Here is a 21,001-nt window from a genome sequence, read left to right as displayed (position 1 = left end):
CAAGAAAGTATCTCATAGACATTCAATAAACTCACACTCTTGTGTTCCTGCCCCCGTCTGATTATCCCAGTCCACCTTCATGTTGAAGTCCCCCATAACTACCGTATTGCTACCACTTTGACATGCCACTCTTAATTCCTGATTTATACATCTACCGATATCTGATTTACTTTTCAGAGGCCTGTAAATGACCCCCATTATGGTCCTCATGCCTTGACTATTTCTTAATACTATCCAGTCTCTACCCACCTGTTTCAATGTCTTTCCTTTCAAACGCCTGAATTTCATTTCTTACCAACAGAGCTACCCCACCTCCTCTTCCTAACTTTCTGTCTTTTCTATAGGACGTGTACCCGGGAACATTGATTTCCCAATCCTGCCTTTCCCGCAGCCATGTCTCCGTAACTCCGACAATGTCATAACCTCCCATTGCCATTTGCGCCTCAAGCTCATCCATTTTATTCCTGACACTCCGTGCATTCATACACAATACCTTGATACCATATCTCCTTTCTCCCTCCACCTTTGTTCTCGATGCACTTGCCCCTACTCTCCTATCACTTTTAGTTCCCTTTTTCCTTATTGTTTCACTGTCTAACAGAACCACTGCTATATTCACTCTCCTATCTGCTTCCCTATCAGTCCTGTTCCTTTCCCCCTGCCAAATTAGTTTTAAATTTGAAGGTGGATTCCCATGGAGATAGAAGGCTTTGGGTACGCTGGCCTTTATAAATCATAGCATGAAATATAGGATCTGGGGAGGTGATGTTCAGAGTGTTGGTGAGGCCAAGTTTGGAGTATTGTATGCCTTTCTGGTCTCCAAATTATAGGAAGGATATCAATAAGGTAGAGAGAGTGCAAAGAAGTTTGACGAAAATGTTGCCTGGATTGCAGTATTTTGAATATGTAGAAAGATTGAGTAGACTGGAACTTCATTCATTGGAGCGTAGAGGGTTGAGCGGGGATTTGATAGAGGTGTTTAAAATTATCAAGGGAATAGATAGAGTAGCTGTGAATAGGCTCTTTCCCCTAAGGGGAGCAGAGATTGGAACAAGGGGTCATAAGTTAAGGGGCAAAACTTGAGAAGTAATACAAGAGAATGCTTCTTCACTCAGAGTGGTGGCTGAGTGGAATGATCTACTGGAAGAAGTTGCGCCAGGGTCAATTCTGTTATTTAAGATGAGGTTATATGAGTACATGGATGCGAGGGGGTGGGAGAGTTATGGGCAAGGGAAGTAGGTTGGTGGAACCCGTGGAGTTTCACGTAAATCGGTGCTTTAGGTGCCATGAGCAAGTTGGCTCTTTCTTGCACTCGACCTGATTCTGTGAAACCTTGCTGGGATAGAATCAAGGAACTTATTAAAATTTAAACTTTCACTTGATCCTAAGGTATTTTTATTGGGTTACATGAAGAAATTGTGTTTAGAATTAAAATTAGATGAGTCCCAAATTGCTCTTTGAGATTGGGACCCAGAAGGCTGAGGGGGGCCGGGGACCCAGAAGGCTGAGGGCACCCGCGAGGCTGAAGGTGGGGGTTGGAACCCGCGTGGCTGAGGGGATCCGTGTGGTTGAGGGGATTGGGGAACTGCGAGTGTGAGGGGGACCCATGAGGGTGAGGGAGTCCCGGACCCATGGATGGGAATGAGCAGGAAGGGGTGCTGGTCAGTGGGACGAGAATATCAGTTCACCACAGACTGAAAGCTTTCAGTTCTGTAATGAGACGTCATTAACTGTGACACCGACAGCCCAACCCTCTTTCTCCCAGTTTCACTGCAGACATTGGAAGATGGTCCTGTTTAAAATAATCCAAATACCCCTGGGTGCGGACCCGCCGAAGCCACAGATTAGTTCCTCCATCTCAGATGGTGAAGTCTTCAGATTTTTCTTCAAAATTTTGTTGACATTGTAAAACAATTTGGAAAGTGCATTGACATATATTGTAATGTTCAATTCAAAAGGAAAAACTAGCACTAAGCAAGGTTGAAAAAAAACACACAGGAATAAAGTGCCAGCATCCTGGAGATGGATTTCACAGTGACTAAGGACAAGATTTGTTCTTGTCTCTAGCTGTGCACACACGAGGATGAGAGCAGTGTTTGAGATGCTCTAGCCAGAAAGAATTCCGATCCATATCCCCACGGTTTTATCCTCGGGCTGACGGCAAGGTTCAGACTGAAATAGCAGAGGATGAGAATCCAGGCAAAAGGACAGAAGCCCAGACCAAGCAACAATTTGGGCAGAAGGATTTAGGTCCACCGGTAGAGAGAGAGAGAGAGAGAGAGAGAGAGAGAGTGAAAGGATACTGTCAGAATGCCCATAGGATTTAACCTGTTTAAAAGCAGGTGGCACAAATCTGTGCAGAGGGGCACAATTTAAAGGCGATTGCAGATGTTTGATTGGGAAGCTGCAGGAATTCAGCCCATCAGAATGAAGTAAATGCAATATCCAAAGAGAGAAACCTTGGTCTTTTCTCTGGAGTGTTGCAGGAAGCTCATAGAGTGAATGGATTTTAGGCAGAGCTTGGTGGAGGAGCAGGCAGTGCTGAGGAAACACAAGGCTGCTGAAGGACTTGTATAAAGAGAACGTGCAGAAGGCTGCGGATGCCTGGAGCGCATGGCTGGGCAGGATGGTGGAGTCTGGAATAATAGGGACCTTTAACATTAGACAGGCACATTGATGCGAGAAAAATAGTGGGTTATGGGTGTGAGGGGGGAAAGGTTCAGTTTGTAGTAGGTTTGATCAGTTGTCTTGTGACACCAATACCCCTGAGCAAAAAGCTCTGCAAAAGTATGGACACCGCCCTGGATATCTCAGGTAAAAACCCTCCACCATTGAGAACATTTGCAGGGAATGCTGCTGTCAGAGAGCAGCAGCAATCAAGGATCCACATGACCCGCTCTGTTCTCACTGCTCCCATCAGGAAAGAGGTATAACCGGGTTCAGGAACAGCTGCTACCCCTTCACCACGAGACTCAACACACATTCAGGGACTCATTTCAAGACTCTCCCTTTTGCACTTTGAATTTTTTCTCTCTCTATTGCAGTTTTTTTTCATATCCACATTTTCAGAGATTACAAGTAGATGAGTCCAGTTGGGGAAACTTGGTTTTGGACTATATAATGGTTACTTTTAACCCCTTTTATTGTTCATTTATATTAGTGTCTGGGCCCCTATGTGGTCCAGGTACAGCTGACAGACCTTTACCAAAGGGTCACATTTATGTTTTTTTTTTCCGTAGGTAACTGCAGTTCATTTCCACAGCCCAGCGTGCTATCGGACATCCAGTTGATCGTGATACATCTCTTCGCGAAGGCCAGTGCTAATTTTATAAATGAGGTTAGATATTTGGTCAAGTTGTCGCTTGTTTCAATGAAGAGATTGCTCCAGGTCTCACGTGGAGGTCACTCCTGTGATCGTGGTTAATTTTTCTGCGCTTTCTTGCAAAAATGGCCTCACTTTCACGCACGACCACGTAGAAAAGTTTAATGAAGCTCATCATCCCATTGGCCTTCATAACTATCCTATCAACCTGAGCGGCAACCTTGAGGGATGTTTGGATTTGAACCCCAAAGTCCCTCTGTTTATCCTCACTCATGTAACCGACTGGTAACCTTTTACCCAGCCATCTGGTTTGTCCTTCCAAAATGCATCACCTCACACTTACCTGGATTGATCTCCTTTTCCTTCGACAACCTTCAGCTTCATCCACAATTCCTCCAACCTTCACATCATCTGCAGACTTACTGACCCATCTTCTGCCTCTTCATCCAGGTCATTTATAAAAATCATCAAGAGCAGGGGTCCCAGAACAGATCCTTGTGGCACTCCACTCCTCTCTGCTTTCTTCCAACAAGACAATTTTTTATCCACAGCCAAAGTCACCCTGATCCTTTGCCAAATTGCTTTCTGATGAGTCTCGTCAAATTCTTGCTAAAATCCATGTAGACCACATCTACCACACGACCCTCATTCATTTCCTTTGTTACCCCACTCAAATAAAACTCATTTAGACTCATGAGGCATGACCTTCCCATCACAAAGCCATGCTGACTGTCCTTGAGAAGTCTGTACTTCTGCAAATGCTCATAGATCCTATACTGGTCTATAATTCCCAAGATTCTCCCCATTACCTTTTCTAAACAAGGCGACTGCATTTGATGGTTTGCGCTGGATTTTGGGGGCAGGGGGCTGGGTGTTTGTGGGCAAGGGCTGGGTTTGGGAGCTGTAGGGGACTCAGGGAATTCTCTTTTCCTCTTGACTGCAAGGAACACTATGTCTAACTTCCTGCTGATGTGACTCTGTCTGCTTTATGACTGAATGAAGTGAATTTTGTGTCATATTGCACTTTATACCATGACAATCAATTGAATTTTGATCTTGGCATGTTTGGAAGAATGTTCTTAGTGACAGTGACCCAGGTTCAAATCTGTCACCATGTAAGGGGTTTGAGTGTTTTTTTTTCTCACCCTTGTTGAAGTCGATTTCCTGTCAAGGTACAAAAAGGTACAGTAACAAACCACAAACTCTAAAACACAGTCTTTATTGAGTCATGCCAGCAGGAATGAGGGCTACCAGTGTTGGGTGAACAGACTCACCTCACTCTCAATGTTTGAACGGCAGTTAAAGAACACAATCACATGGTAGAGCTTTTAAGACATTTTCCTGCCAACAAATTGGATAACATTTCTTGGAAGGTATTAGTACAGCTTCTGCTTTACATTTTGCACATCCTCTTCCTCAAGACATAGAAAGGATTTGTTGTTGGCAATTTAATCTCATGTGCCCATTATAATTAAGAACATCCTTCTGGTCTACAAAATTTCAACAGAAATCTGGAAGGGTTGCTCACAGTACACATTGGTATCATTCTCTGCCTGTCTGATTTCTGGTTTCCAATTTACACATGTAAATGTCTAATTTCATAGTCATTTTTAATTCTTGAAGTTGACAATGGTGGCTAACAGTTCAAAGCAGAAACTGCCATTCTGGGACTGAGTGGTGCTGAAGGCTTCTTGCAGCCTTTGGATCAGGCCTGATGAGCCTCCTTCAGGTGGCCAGAATACCCCCGATGTAAAGTCACATATTCTACCCGAATGCGGCTGTAAGGAGGCCATGTGAAAGAGCCTGATGCGGCTCGGAGGAGTACTTACCAATCTTCCTTCGGGAGGTATGATCTCCGTGTCTGAGCAATTCCCCCGAGGAACCTGAATGCAGCCGCCTGATGATAATCAGCCAGGGACCCAAATCCCCGCGCCTGACAGCCCCCCTCCTCGTGCCCGACAACCCACCCTTCCCGCGTCCGACAGCCCCATTCACCTCACCCGAGAGCCCCCATCACTGTGCCCGACACCACCCATCACTGCTGCCTGACAGCCTCCCCTGCCCCAACATCCTGTGCCAGCCGCACCTGCCCTGATGTCCTGCGCTGACAGGAACTGGAGTGCGCTCTGAGGCGCCTCTCCTGCAGCTGTCCCTTTCAGGCTGCCATCTGAAAGAACATTCCATAGGGCTGTTTCTGCTTCTGCAGACTGATTCTTGACGTAGAATGCAGCTGAAAGTGGCTCCAGTTGTAGTCAATTTGCACTATTGTTTTAGAGATGAGGCAGGCATAAGGATATGAGACTCAGTTGAGGAGTTGAGAATTGATTCCTGTCTGAAATGTCCTTGGTCACACTCTCTCCTAGCTTCCTAGCAAAATCTGTGTGATGATGTCTTCATCAGAATTATCAGAACAAGATCCAGCTAATATTCTGCACCCTTCATCAAATTGGAAAGTGAATGGGGGGATTTGTGTGGTCAGGGCTTAATATGACACAGAATGATGCAGGTCTGTGTGGATTCAGTTGAAATGAGAGGGCAGATAACCTTTAACTTATCCCTTATCCCCCAACAAACCCACTACCCCAATGCTAATCCCCCAAATGGCACAAGGTTGAACTGAGTCCTTTCAGGGTGAGAGGCAGAAGAGTGGCCTTTGTTCTGTACAAGGGCCAACAGATGCCAAGGACCGATCACCTCAAGGAGTGAACGAGGATTTAGAATAGGTTTTCCCCAACACAGAACAAAGTAGGAGCAGGAGGCTGTTTCTCCCCGTGAGCCTATTCTGCCTTTAGGTGAAGGACCACCAGAATGAGGAATAAAGAATGAAGCTGGAGGAACTCAGCAGGTTAGGCAGTGTCCATGAAGAGAGATGGTCAGTTAATGATTCAGGTCCGTACACAGACTGAAGCGAGAAGGGGAGCTGGCACAAAATTGGGAGGGCCCAGTGCCTCGGAAGCCACAGAGCATCACAAGACCACCCGACAGGCTGAACCTGTGATGGACACTATGAACTATGTATGTCATAAAGAACAGAATGTGCTCTGTGTCGCCACATCACCTCGTTGGGTTTTATCTCAAAGTGGTGAAAGGCTTTTATATAGATGTATGGACTGGCCAGTCCATATCTACCTGATCTTCTCCAACCTCTCCCTTACCTCCACCCTGGATTTCCTGGACTTGCCCCCTCTGAACCTGGCCCAGTCGTGTATCAGTAATGCTCAGGTTTTTGGTCATTGAAGGTGTTTAATCACTCCATCCTATTTGACGTGATTATTGTGTGCACCACAATGCTGATCCCAAAGGCTTTGGGCAATGTGTACACCTGGTGTAACTGTGCCCAAACTGTCTGGGCTGCACAAGTAGATGAGGAATCGAACTCCCACTTTGAGTTGACTCAGAGAATTAATGAAGGACACAGAGTTTCACCAAACCACACTCCAACTCTCTTTCGTTCTTGTATGCAAGATTCTTTGCACAAAACAGAGAGAGAGTTAATGATCGTATTTACACCAGTAGACTTCAAGTCAATGGCTTGAAGTAAATGGCTCGCGTGGCAGCACCCACTCCTGGCGACTGTGGGTCACTCTGATTAGGGCGTCCGAGCAATGCCAGCATAAATGTTGCCAATATTTAGGAGAAGTGTTGCCCAATTAAGGAATGGTTGTGGTGTTTTGGAGAATTTGTGTACAATGGTTGTTTTGGGAGAAGTGGAGGTTCTAATAAACAAAAACTGAAGGTTGTGTTTTGAAGGAAAGTATGGAGTGTTTTGCTAAAAAGGGACAAAAGTTGTATTTTTCAAACTATGTCCTGTTTTTGGGTCAAAACCGACATCTTTGCTGTGCAAAAACGTGTGCAATTTTCATTTCAAAAGCCAAAACTGTGATTTACAAATTGGGGTTGAAAAAAACATCTGTGCTTTGTCAAATATGAGACAATAAGATACAGGAGCAGAAGTAGTCCATTTGGCCCATTGTGTCCATTCCATCATGAACTGATCCATTCTCCCACTCACCTTTAATACCTTGACTATTCAGATATGTCACGGAGTTGTGTTAACCTTTAATATTAATTTAATATTTCTCGTATATAAAAAGGTCTTAGTAAATTAAATTACTGAGGTAAAATATTGTACCTGTATTCTTGATGAGTTAGCTTGGATGTTTCCAGGTGTACAGAAGCCATACCACTTGGGAACATTAAAGCAAAAACTGTGTCTGGGGCTCGAGAAAAATTTTTTCAATTGGTTTGGTTTGCCTCAAGAAATGAAATCAGATCAGGGAAAGAATTTTATGTCAGATGTATTTCAACCGTTAGTTTATAAACAAGGAGCTCAACAAATTGCATTGTCAGGATTTAAATATGGCAGTTCGGAAATTATGTAAAGATAAAATGCCCAGGGTTTCTTTGGAAAAATTGACTTGGAAATATGAGTTGGTGGGTGGGGGGGGGGGGGTGGGTGTGGTTTGTGTATTCCTCATTTTAAGAATTTTGAAAAGCAGATCAATTGAGATTTATAAATATATTGTATAATTTAGATGATATTCCAGCTTGGGTTTCTGTTGAATTTAATGCAATAGGGAATACGGATCCCCAAGATTTTATTTACAAATGGAATCCTAAGCTTTATTTGGAAGTGGGGAATCATCTATTTTGAAACATTTGATTGAGTTGATAATGAAATTGGCATGAAAGGTTTAATATTGAAATAGGCATTTTCCTTTTTCAATAGACAACCAATTCTGGAAGATTTGGAGATGGAAGGGTATTAAAAAAATTAGTTTTGAGGATGTGAGATTGAAATCTTTGAAAGAATTATCTTGTTATTACCAAGTTAAAGCTTTTTTATCTGTAAAAATAGGTCTTACTTTGATGTTACCTAATCAAAGTGAATTAGAATGACTGATTTGTTATCCTACTGGAGATAAATTTATTTCAGTAATGTATAACTTGCTTCAATCTAAGGCCCCCAAAACTGGAGTGAATAAATTTAGATGAAGATGGGAAATAGATTTAAATTCTCAAATAAGCGAAAAGGATTGGATGGATTTGTGTAAATAATATGACTAAGATATAGGTTGGTTCAATATAATTTTTTACATCACAAAAATCAAATAGATTAAATCCTGCCGTATCGGATTAATGTTTTCGATGTGGACCTGAGATTGGAACATTTTTGCATTCAACTTGGCAATGTCCTAAAGTTAGACAATTTTGGATTGGGGTACGTAATTTTAACAGGCCTTCATGTTATTTTTACCGAGTAATATTAAGCTCACACCAACACACAAGAGCAACTTGTCCGTGAACTACTCTTTGCAGACGATGCCGCTTTAGTTGCCCATTCAGAGCCAGCTCTTCAGCGCTTGACGTCCTGTTTTGCGGAAACTGCCAAAATGTTTGGCCTGGAAGTCAGCCTGAAGAAAACTGAGGTCCTCCATCAGCCAGCTCCCCACCATGACTACCAGCCCCCCCACATCTCCATCGGGCACACAAAACTCAAAATGGTCAACCAGTTTACCTATCTCGGCTGCACCATTTCATCGGATGCAAGGATCGACAACGAGATAGCCAACAGACTCGCCAAGGCAAATAGCGCCTTTGGAAGACTACACAAAAGAGTTTGGAAAATCAACGAACTGAAAAACCTTACAAAGATTAGCGTACACAGAGCCGTTGTCATACCCACACTCCTGTTTGGCTCCGAATCATGGGTCCTCTACCAGCATCACGCTTCCACCAGCGTTGTCTCTGCTCCATCCTCAACATTCATTGGAGCGACTTCATCTCCAACATCGAAGTACTCGAGATGGCAGAGGCCGACGCTGCTGAAGATCCAACTGTGCTGGGTAGGTCACGTCTCCAGAATGGAGGACCATCGCCTTCCCAAGATCGTGTTATATGTCGAGCTCTCCACTGGCCACCGAGACAAAGGTGCACCAAAGAAGAGGTACAAGGACTGCCTAAAGAAATCTCTTGGTGCCTTCCACATTGACCACCGCCAGTGGGCCGATATCGCCTCAAACCGTGCATCTTGGCGCCTCTCAGTTTGGCCGGGAGCAACCTCCTTTGAAGAAGACCGCAGAGCCCACCTCACTGATAAAAGACAAAGGAGGAAAAACCCAACACCCAACCCACCAATTTTCCCTTGCGACCGCTACAACCGTGTCTGCCTGTCCTGCATCGGACTTGTCAGCCACAAACGAGCCTGCAGCTGACGTGGACATTACCCCTCCATAAATCTTCATCCACGAAGACAAGCCAAAGAAAGATTAAGGTTATGAGGCCAAAATTAAGGCTGAGGGGGAAGGGGACGGGGACCCAGAAGGCTGAGGGGGGCCGGGGACCCAGAAGGCTGAAGGGGGACCGGGACATGGACCCAGAAGGCTGAGGGCACCCGCGAGGCTGAAGGTGGGGATGGGAACCCGCGTGGCTGAGGGGATCCGTGTGGTTGAGGGGATTGGGGAACTGCGAGTGTGAGGGGGACCCGTGAGGGTGAGGGAGTCCCGGACCCATGGATGGGAATGAGCAGGAAGTGGTGCTGGTCAGTGGGATGAGAATATCAGTTCACCACAGACTGAAAGCTTTCAGTTCTGTCATGAGACGTCATTAACTATAACACCGACAGCCCAACCCTCTTTCTCCCAGTTCCACTGCAGACATTGGAAGATGGTCCTGTTTAAAATAATCCAAATACCCCTGGGCGCGGACCCGCCGAAGCCACAGATTAGTTCCTGCATCTCAGATGGTGAAGTCTTCAGATTTTTCTTCAAAATATTGTTTACATTGTAAAACAATTTGGAAAGTGCATTAACATATATTGTAATGTTCAATTCAAAAGGAAAAACTAGCACTAAGCAAGGTTCAAAAAAAACACACAGGAATAAAGTGCCAGCATCCTGGAGGTGGATTTCACAGTGACAAAGGACAAGATTTGTTCTTGTCTCTAGCTGTGCCCACACGAGGATGAGAGCAGTGTTTGAGATGCTCTAGCCAGAAAGAATTCCGATCCATATCCCCACGGTTTTATTCCTCGGGCTGAGGGCAAGGTTCAGACTGAAATAGCAGAGGATGAGAATCCAGGCAAAAGGACAGAAGCCCAGACCAAGCAACAATTTGAGCAGAAGGATTTAGTTCCACCGGTAGAGAGAGAGAGAGAGAGAGAGAGAGAGAGAGAGTGGAAGGATACTGTCAGAATGCCCATAGGATTTAACCTGTTTAAAAGCAGGTGGCACAAATCTGTGAAGAGGGGCACAATTTAAAGGCGATTGCAGATGTTTGATTGGGAAGCTGCAGGAATTCAGCCCATCAAAATGAAGTAAATGCAATATCCAGAGAGAGAAACCTTGGACATTTCTCTGGAGCGATGCAGGAAGCTCATAGAGTGAATGGATTTGAGGCAGAGCTTGGTGGAGGAGCAGGCAGTGCTGAGGAAACACAAGGCTGCTGAAGGACTTGTAGAAAGAGAACGTGCAGAAAGCTGCGGGTGCCTGGAGCGCATGGCCGGGCAGGATGGTGGAGTCTGGAATAATAGGGACCTTTAACATTTAGACAGGCACATTGATGCGAGAAAAATAGTGGGTTTACGGGTGTGAGGGGTGAAAGGTTCAGTTTGTAGTAGGTTTGATCAGTTGTCTTGTGACACCAATACCCCTGACCAAAAAGCTCTGCAAAAGTATGTACACTGCCCAGAACATCTCAGGTAAAAACTCTCCACCATTGAGAACATTTGCAGGGAACGCTGCTGTCAGAGAGCAGCAGCAATCAAGGATCCACATCACCCGCTCTGTTCTCACTGCTCCCATCAGGAAAGAGGTATAGCCGGGTTCAGGAACAGCTACTACCCCTTCACCACGAGACTCAACACACATTCAGGGACTCATTTAAAGACTCTCCCTTTTGCACTTTGAATTTTTTCTCTCTCTATTGCAGTTTGTTTTCATATCCACATTTTCAGAGATTACAAGTAGATGAGTCCAGTTGGGGAAACTTGGGTTTGGTCTATATAATGGTTACATTCATCCCCTTTTATTGTTCATTTATATTAGTGTCTGGGCCCCTATGTGGTCCAGGTACAGCTGACAGACCTTTACCAAAGGGTCACGTTTATGTGATTTTTTTTTTCCCGTAGGTAACAGCAGTTCATTTCCACAGCCCAGCGTGCTATCGGACATCCAGTTGATCGTGATACATCTCTTCGCGAAGGCCAGTGCTATTTTTATAAATGAGTTTAGATATTTGGTCAAGTTGTCGCTTGTTTCCATGAAGATATTGCTCCAGGTCTCGCGTGGAGGCCACTCATATGATCGTGGTTAATTTTTCTGCGCTTTCCTGCCAAAATGGCCTCACTTTCACGCACGACCACGTAGAAAAGTTTAATGAAGCTCATCATCTCATTGGCCTTCATTTCGGTTGAAGCACTGCATTCAGATTTTACAAAGCAGTCTGAAACCCTTTTTCCACGGGAATCCCAGTTCATTGGCCATGCAGTGTCTCAGGTTAGGAAGCCCTTGGTGCCATTTCCACTGGGACACAAGATTGCTTTTCCACTGAACGCAACTCATCCCCGGGGAGCGGAGTGTTCTGCCTTCGACTGGAAACAGGTGATTCTCTGCTGTCTCTGTTCCACTGGTTTTACCATCAGGCCGACATCGGCAAACGTCGAGGATATGAGTTGGGGTAGAGGTGGCGTGAAATGACATCATTTGACACTGGCATTTGGACAGTCTCCCTTTTCCACTGGACCCTGTCCCAGTAAATTCCCGGGATTGGCCATGAGGGGCTGTACTTTTGAAGTTGAAACACTTTGCAGAGCAAAGTCTTGGAATTTAATTTCTTAAACTATGTACGCTATTCTGGCGCTCCATCCTGTAGGATGTAGATGGTTCCTTTCATAGCACCTGAATCAATCCCTGACTAATCACAGAGCACTTCTGGTGTAGGGATTGCTTCAAGTGGAATTTGAGTTTGAGAGCATTTTGAAAACCACAGGTCTAAGTTGTAGGGAAAGGTTAAGCAAGATTTTTATTCTGCGGAGCATAAAAGGTTGAGGTTGGATTGGGTTGAGGTATTTAAAATTATTGGGGTATAGATTGGACGTGGGTTGAGAGAAAGGGGCAGAAGTTTAGAGGAAATGTGAGGGGGGACTTTCACTCAGAGTGGTGGGTGTGTGGAATGGACTTGCAGATGAAGTGGAGGAGGCAGGCTCAATATTAGCACTTAAGGAGAAGTGGGATATGTATTTGGACAGGAAAGGAATGGAGGGTCAAGGGGCGAGTGTAGGTCAATGGGATTAGGTAGGACAAAGTGTTCGGCGTGGACTCGAAGGGCCAAGTTGGCCTATTTCGATGCTGTAATGGTTAGAGAGGTAAAACGTGTATGTGAACATTTTGGGTCCAGTGACCATAGATGAGTTTCCAATCAATTATGGATAAGAGTGGGGTCTGCTGCAACAGCACCACTCAATCAATGCGCCGGACACAGTTAATCAGGAAAGATGTTTGTTCAGACTTGTTCCTCTCTTAGGTCTCTTGCCCACGACCTTACCAGAGAGAGGGGGATCTTTTTCTCTTCTTTCCATTCGTGACTGGTGTCACCCTCTATTCTGCTAATATTTCAAAACAGCACTGAGCCCACGTTAAATGTTCCACTTGAAACTCAAACATGTTACAGACTAAACCAAGCCAGTCATCTTTGCTAAAATGAATGATGAGGGAGAAAATGAAGGGAACAGAAAGCAAGGGAGGAACAGGGAGAGGATGCAGAAAATAATGCAGGCTGAATGAGAGGGGAAAGAAATCAGGCTCCAGATGATTAAGGAAGACAAGGCGAAAGAAGGAGATCCTAGGACACTGCCACCCTATGTTGAGAATGAGGTCTCAAAAGATTACTTGTGGGCAAGGCTATATGCATGTGCTCCCCAGCAGCCACCGTGACCAGTCCTGCATCTCACTTGGTTCAATAAAAGGTGGTTTCAGACTTGGCTCTGACGTAAACAATTTGCTCATTTTCAAACCAACTTTCCTCCCTCCGTCATTGACGGCCGTGACACTGTGCACGAGTGAGGAAGATGGGGTGAAAGATCTTGAACTGAAAGTTACCTGCAGTAATTGGAAACCTGCCTTCCAGAGAGCTTCAATCATGTGAATGTTTCACCAGTTGTTGGACTTTACCAGCGATGAAACAGCGTCCCACTCCCACAGTGTTTCCTGTTACTAACTTGGACAGGAGTAAAAAAATGATTCACACAAAGAATTATAAACCAGGGGAAAGATATACTCTGAAAACAACAAGAAATGTTGTTCATATCCCACTGTGCTCCCGATAGAAGTTAAAATCCAATGGGCTTCATGAACTATATCAGATCAACTCAAAACACATACGGAACTTAGCCCCAGATTATTCCTCCGCCCCCCGTCCTATTAAATGTTGAATCCTGTTGTGTGAAGAAGGAGTTGCCTGGAACGTTAGCCCATCCCAGAAAGCTCACCAGACTTGGACTGCAGATCAACACTTAAGGATGACCAGCCGCAGCTTCATTTAATGCAATGCTTATTTCCCCCCCCCACCAAAAATCTTCAGCATTGCTTCATTGAAACTGGTCTAATTCCAAATAAGATCAGCAATGACTTTTGGACCGAGTACAAAAGAGAGAGAGCTGAGGTACCTTCGAAACCCAGAACCAAATACATGCAACATTCAGTGGCTGCTCTCCTTGCATCTAATCAAGCAATTTTGAGCCACTATGAACTCTTACCCAAGAGAATTCATCCAACCATCCATGACTGCATTTCTGTCAACTCGAAAGCCGAGAGGGGATTTGGTAGAGTATTTAAAATTACAAGAAGGATGGATAGAGTTGATGTGGATAGGCAATACCATTGCAAGTGGCAGAGATTGAAACAAGAGGTCTTGAGTTAAGAGGCAAAAGTTTTGAAGTAACGTGAGGGGGAACTTCTTGACTCAGAATGGTGGCTGAGTGGAGTGAGCTTCCGGGAGAAATAGTGGCAGCAGGGTCCATTTTGTCATTTCAGAAAAAATTGGAGGGGAGGGGAATGCAGAGAGGTGGTACTGGAGGAGAGTATTTAGTTCAGAGCAGACGAGAAGGGCCAAATGACCTGTTTCTGTGCTGTAATTGTTATAGGGGTAAAATGTGTGGCAGTAACTTGGAAGTCCGATGCGTATTTTGGAATGGGTCGATGGCCACACTGAAATAGGTCATTGTATCCAACTTGAAATAATTACATCGAATTCACGGACCAAATTTGAATTTCTTTGAAGATTTGGGATGTGTATTTACCAATTGTAGGAATTAAGTTGTAATCACCCAACATGAACCTTCCGACTCCTAAAATCAAGAAAATTAAGATGTTAGATTTTATTTGAAAGGTTTGGTAAATTTTTATAAATACTGTCCAGATATATTTTCTTTTTTTCTTTAAATCAGCAAAAATTAAATGAAATGCTTCTTGCAGTCAAGAGCAAAAGAATTCCCTGCAGCCTCCAAACCAGCCCTTGCCCACAAATACCCCCCCCCCCCCCCCATTCTGGGATCAACCCATCAACAGCCTTCACTTCAGAGCCAAACCTCAGGCACAAACATCCCAAAACCATCATCCCAAGACAAGGGGTTAATTTTCTAAATCACTATGCATTCATTTGATGTTATTTCAAATAAAACAATTTGTTTTTAATGCAAATGTGAAATTAAATAATTGTTTTAAAATAAGATAAATGAAGAATTATTTCAGGAATTATCAATCATCCACTACTCCCATTAACCCCAGACACTAGTACTAAATGAAAAACTAAACTGGCCAGATTGACTGAGTAAACACAGCTAAAATTGGCCAAAAGGTGCTGATGCCATCATTGATTTAAATGCAAGTGACACTGAGGACTGCATTGGGACAGAGATGGTCCATGGACAGCCAATACGGATACTTTGGGGAACAAAGCCCGCACTGCCAGTTGGGATGAATTAGATTATGACATAAGCAAATATTAGATACCCCCCCCCTCACAGAGAGACCCAGCCTTGATTTTCATTTTTTATATTGATAGAGAGATCCCAGACATCACCAAATGTACCGAGACCCCACCGCATGTTATCAGTTAAAGGCAACGTATTCCTTTCTAATGGAACTTTTACTACCTCTATTACAGGAAACATCCTCCCTGCCTCATTTGCCATTGGAACGTTAGGCCCGCTTTTCGTCACAGGGCCAGAAAACGCTTGAGTCAGAATACTGATCATCGTTTGAGGAGTGACGAAGGAATTTGTGAGCATGATAAGAATCCTGTTTCCCTCTGGTCTGAGATTGGATGGAGAGTCCTCAGCTCCACATCCCTGCAACACACTCCCCTTCGCCAACAACTGCCTCACACTCCTATTCACCCCACCAGCTCTGTGCATGCCCCCTCATTCACCTGCGATTTTCCCCCCCACAAACCCCTGTTAACCTGCCACCTCCACTGAAGAGTGGGTGAACACACAAACCCCTTGCAGACGGGGCCAGATTTGATCGAGAGTCATTGACTTAACAGGACCATAACACCACCTGTGGCATAGATATTCCCAAACCAATGCTCTAGGGCACTGGGAGAGCAAACAGCTCAAATTCTGCATTTGAGAAGTTTGAACTGCTGCACAACCATCAGGATCAAAGAACTTCCCACTCCGCTTCGCTATCTTATACTTACTCCCTTTGGATTTGATATTGCACTTGATTTCATTAGTTAGCCACGGCTGCCATTTGCATCTCCTAGAGCCTTTCCTCCACTTTGGAATAAATTTGTCCTGAATCCTGTCGAAAATGTCCAAAAACACCTGCCATTTTTCCCGAGTTGTCCTCCCAGCTAGTGTATCTTTCCATTTTATTTTGGCTAGATCCTCCCTCATAGCTGCATACTCCCCTTTATTTAACTGCAGTACAGATGCTTCCGACTTCCTTTCCTTTTCCCTTTCTAATTGCAGCTCAAAAGTAACCATACCATGGTCAATATTTCCTAATGGCTCCCCTACATCGAGGTCACTTATTAACTCTGCGTCGCTGCACAGCACCAAGTCCAGAATCGACTTCCCGCTGGTATGTTCCTCCACTAGCTGCTCCAAGAAAGTATCTCATAGACATTCAATAAACTCACTCACTTGTGTTCCTGCCCCCGTCTGATTATCCCTGTCCACCCTCATGTTGAAGTCCCCCATAACTACCGTATTGCTACCACTTTGACATGGCACTCTTAATTCCTGATTTATACTGCTACCGATATCTGAGCTACTTTTCGGAGGCCTGTAAATGACCCCCATTATGGTCCTCATGCCTTTACAATTTCTTAATTCTATCCAAACAGACTCTACCCACCTGTTTCAATGTCTTTCCTTTCAAACGCCTGAATTTCATTTCTTACCAACAGATCTACCCCACCCCCTCTTCCCAACTTTCTGTCTTTTCTATAGGACGTGTACCCGGGAACATTGATTTCCAAATCCCGCCTTTCCTGCAGCCATGTCTCCGTAACTCCGACATTGTCATAACCTCCCATTGCCATTTGCGCCTCAAGCTCATCCATTTTATTCCTTAAACTCCGTGCATTCATACACAATAGCTTGGTACCATATCTCCTTTCTCCCTCCACCTTTGTTCTCGATGCACTTGCCCCTACTCTCCTATCACTTTTAGTTCCCTTTTTCCTTACTGTTTTACCGTCTAACAGAACCACCCCTAAATTCACTCTCCTATCTGCTTCCCTATCTTTACTGTTCCCTTCCCCCTGCCAAATTAGTTTTAAATTTGAAGGTGGATTCCCATGGAGATAGAAGGCCTTTATAAATCATAGCATGGAATATAGGATCTGAGGAGGTGATGTTTAGAGTGTTGGTGAGGCCAAGTTTGGAGTATTGTATGCCTTTCTGGTCTCCAAATTATAGGAAGGATATCAATAAGGTAGAGAGAATGCAAAGGAGTTTGACGAAAATGTTGCCTGGATTGCAGTATTTTGAATACGTAGAAAGATTGAGTAGACTGGGACTTCATTCATTGGAGCGTAGAGGTTTGAGCGGGGATTTGATAGAGGTATTTAAAATTATCAAGGGAATAGATAGAGTAGCTGTGAATAGGCTCTTTCCCCTAAGGGGAGCAGAGATTGGAACAAGGGGTCATAAGTTAAGGGGCAAAACTTGAGAAGTAATACAAGAGGATGCTTCTTCACTCAGAGTGGTGGCTGAGTGGAATGATCTACTGGAAGAAGTTGCGCCAGGGTCAATTCTGTCATTTAAGATGAGGTTATATGAGTACATGGATGCGAGGGGGTGGGAGGGTTATGGGCAAGGGAAGTAGGTTGGTCGAACTCACGTAAATCGGTGCTTTAGGTGCCATGAGCAAGTTGGCTCTTTCTTGCACTCGACTTGATTATGTGAAACCTTTCTGGGATAGAATCAAGGAACTTATTAAAATTTAAACTTTCACTTGATCCTAGGGTATTTTTATTGGGTTATATGAAGAAATTGAGTTTAGAATTAAAATTAGATGAGTCTCAAATTGCTCTTTGAGATTGGCTTTAGCTGGGGCTAGAAAATGACGAGTATTCAATGGTGGCATTCAGAAAGGAGGTCTTGTATTCCATTAGAAAAGATAACGTATAATACAAGCCTCGTCTACCAGTGGAAATATTAAACAGGCAGATATTGCTGCGGGTCGACTTGTGGAGGCCACTCCTGTGATCGCGGTTAGTTTTACTGCGCTTTTTTGGCCAAAATGGCCACATTTTCACGCACGACCACGTGGTACATAGAAAGATTAATGATGCCTAGCGTCCCATTGGCCTGAAATATTCTATCAGCCTGTGTGGCAACGTTGAGGGGTGTTTGGATTTGAACCCTAAGGCACCTCTGTTCATCCACACTCTTAAGTAACTGACCATTAACCCTGTACCCAGCATTCCGGTTTGTCCTTCCAAACTGCATCACCTCACACTTTGCCAGATTGAAGCCCATCTGCTACTTTTCTGCCCAACGCTGCATCCTGTCTCTATCCTCTTGTAACCTTTTTCAACCTCAGCTCCATCCACAACTCCTCCATCCTTTGTATCATCTGCAGACTTACTGACTCATCCTTTTGCCTTTTCATCCAGGTCATTTATAAAAATCACCAAGAGCAGGTGTCCCAGAACAGATCCCTGTGGCACTCCACTGCTCTCTGCTTTCTTCCTACAAGACAATTTTTTATCCACAGCCAAAGTGACCCTGATCCTTTGCCAAATTACTTTCTGGATGAGTCTCGTCAAATTCTTGCTAAAATCTATGTAGACCACATCTACCACCCTATTGATTTCCTTTGTTACCCCCCTCAAATAAAACTCATTTAGACTCATGAGGCATGACCTTCCCTTCACAAAGCCATGCTGACTGTCCTTGAGTAGTTTGTACTTCTCTCCAAATGCTCATAGATCCTATACTGGTCTATAATTCCCAAGAATCTCCCCATTACCTTTTTTAAACAAGGCGACTGCATTTGATGGTTTGGGCTGGATTGGGGGCCGTTGAATACAAGCTGGCTGCTTGTGGGCAAGGGCTGGGTTTGGGGAATTCAGGGTCTCAGGGAATTCTCTTCTGACTGAAAGAAGCACTTCATTTAACTTTCTGCTAATGTATCTCTGTTTTATGTCTGAATGAAGTGAATTTTGTGTTATATTGCACTTTATAACATGATAATTGAATTTTGATTTTGGCATGTTTGGCAGAATGTTCTCAGTGAAAGTGACACAGGTTCAAATCTGTCCCCGTGTAATGAGTTTGTGTGGGTTTGTTTTTCCACCCTTGTTAAAGTTGAGCTTCTTTAAAAAGGTTCAGTAATGAACCACAAAGTCCAAAACACAGTCTTTATTGAGTTACGCAGCGGGAATGAGGGGTAGCAGTGGCGGGTGGACAGACTCATCTCACTTGTTCTGTTTGAACCTCGGGTAAAGAACACAGTCACAGGGTACAGCGTTTAAGGTCTTTTCCTGCAAACAAATTGGATAATATTTCTTGGAAGGTATTGCTACAGCTTATGTTTTACATTTTGCATATCCTCCTCCTGAAGACATGAAAAGGATTTGTTGTTGGTCATTTAATCTCATGTACCCGTTATAATTAAGAACATCCTTCTGGTCCACAAAAATTCAACAGAAGTCTGGAAGGGTTGCTCACAGTACACATTGGTCATCATTCTCTGCCAGCCTGATTTCTGGTTTCCTATTTACACATGGAAATGCCTCGTTTCAGTCATCTTAAATTCTTGAAGTTGACAAGGGTGGCCAAAACTTCAAAGCAGAAACTGCCATTCAGGAACTGAGTGGTGCTGGAGGCTTATTGAAGCCTTTGGATCAGGTTTCACAGACAGTAGTCAATTCGCACTATTGTTTTAGAGATGAGGCAGGCATTAGGATATGGCTCAGAATTGATTCTTGTCTGGAATGTCCTTTTTAACTCTCTCCCAGCTTGCTGGTAAAGTGTGTGAGATGGTTTCTTCATCATCATTTCCATAACAAGGTATTGCAGAATACTGCACCCTTCACCAAATGGGAAGGTGAACGGGGGTATTTGTGTGGTCAGGGCTTGTTATGACCTGTTGCTGTTCTGTATGTTTAAAGTTCCTGTCGAAATGAATGTACAGTTAAGGGGCGAAATGTCCTGATGTCAATTCTACGGTGTTTGCATATAGTAACCGTTGGGCACTACCAGTTGCCCCAATAATCACAGAGACAAAGAATGAGGGTGTGAGAGATGGGAAAATTGATCTAAAATTATGAACATGGAAGAAACTAAAGTTCATCAGTAAAATGGCTGTAACCAGTTCAAACAGGATAAGCTTGGGGCTTAGGATGCAGGAAAGCAGAGTCAGCACGATTAACATAAGAATCTTCTAGTCTTTGTGACAAGACCATAGGACTAAGATAAGGTAGAATAGAATGTAGGAAGTTGAGGTAGTCTGGATCAGATAAGGGTCTCCTAGCCCTGGACAGAAGTACCAAGTCATACATTTCTAATTAGCTAACCATACACAGATTTATACATATGAAATTAGCCAACCCTAGATAGAATGAGTCAACTCTGCATATCAAGAGACTGTAGCCCAGAGAATCAGGAAGGTGTGAATAAGGACAATGACATGATGGGGCACCCACAGGATACCCCCTGGTCCTCCAAGTGTACTGAAACTGCACGTAGGCAGGAAGGATTACCTATGCCAAACCCATCCAGGGGGCAGAAGAATGTAAGGGGGAGGGCATTCTGATACTGAAATTGACAGTATAAAAGTTGGGTGAGCCCCAGTATGTGTGTGTATTCCCAGGGTAAGGGGAAGCACCCAACTTTGCATTGTTGTAGTAATAAATGTTCTTTGTTCTCAATTTTTGTCTCGAGCAATTTCTTTAAAGGTACTTTAATTTCTAACAAATGGGGGCTCGTCCGGGATCACACTCCCTCCACTGACAGAGTGCCCCGACGACGAGAGTAGGTGCACCCCGGCTGATTCAGCTGGACTCACGGGCGACGGGTGGCTGGTCAGTGGAAGAAGCGAGTGATATCCGAGAAGAGGCATTGAGAACAAACGGCGGAAGGAAGCGCACTAGAGCAGTACTACTAGAACTCGGTAAGAGTATTTTACTTGTTTCTAAGCATGGGAATAACGGGCAGTAAAG

This window comes from Narcine bancroftii (assembly GCF_036971445.1).
Source record: "Narcine bancroftii isolate sNarBan1 chromosome 14 unlocalized genomic scaffold, sNarBan1.hap1 SUPER_14_unloc_2, whole genome shotgun sequence".
Lineage (NCBI taxonomy): Eukaryota > Metazoa > Chordata > Chondrichthyes > Torpediniformes > Narcinidae > Narcine > Narcine bancroftii.
Note: the sequence above shows the minus strand (reverse complement) of the source record.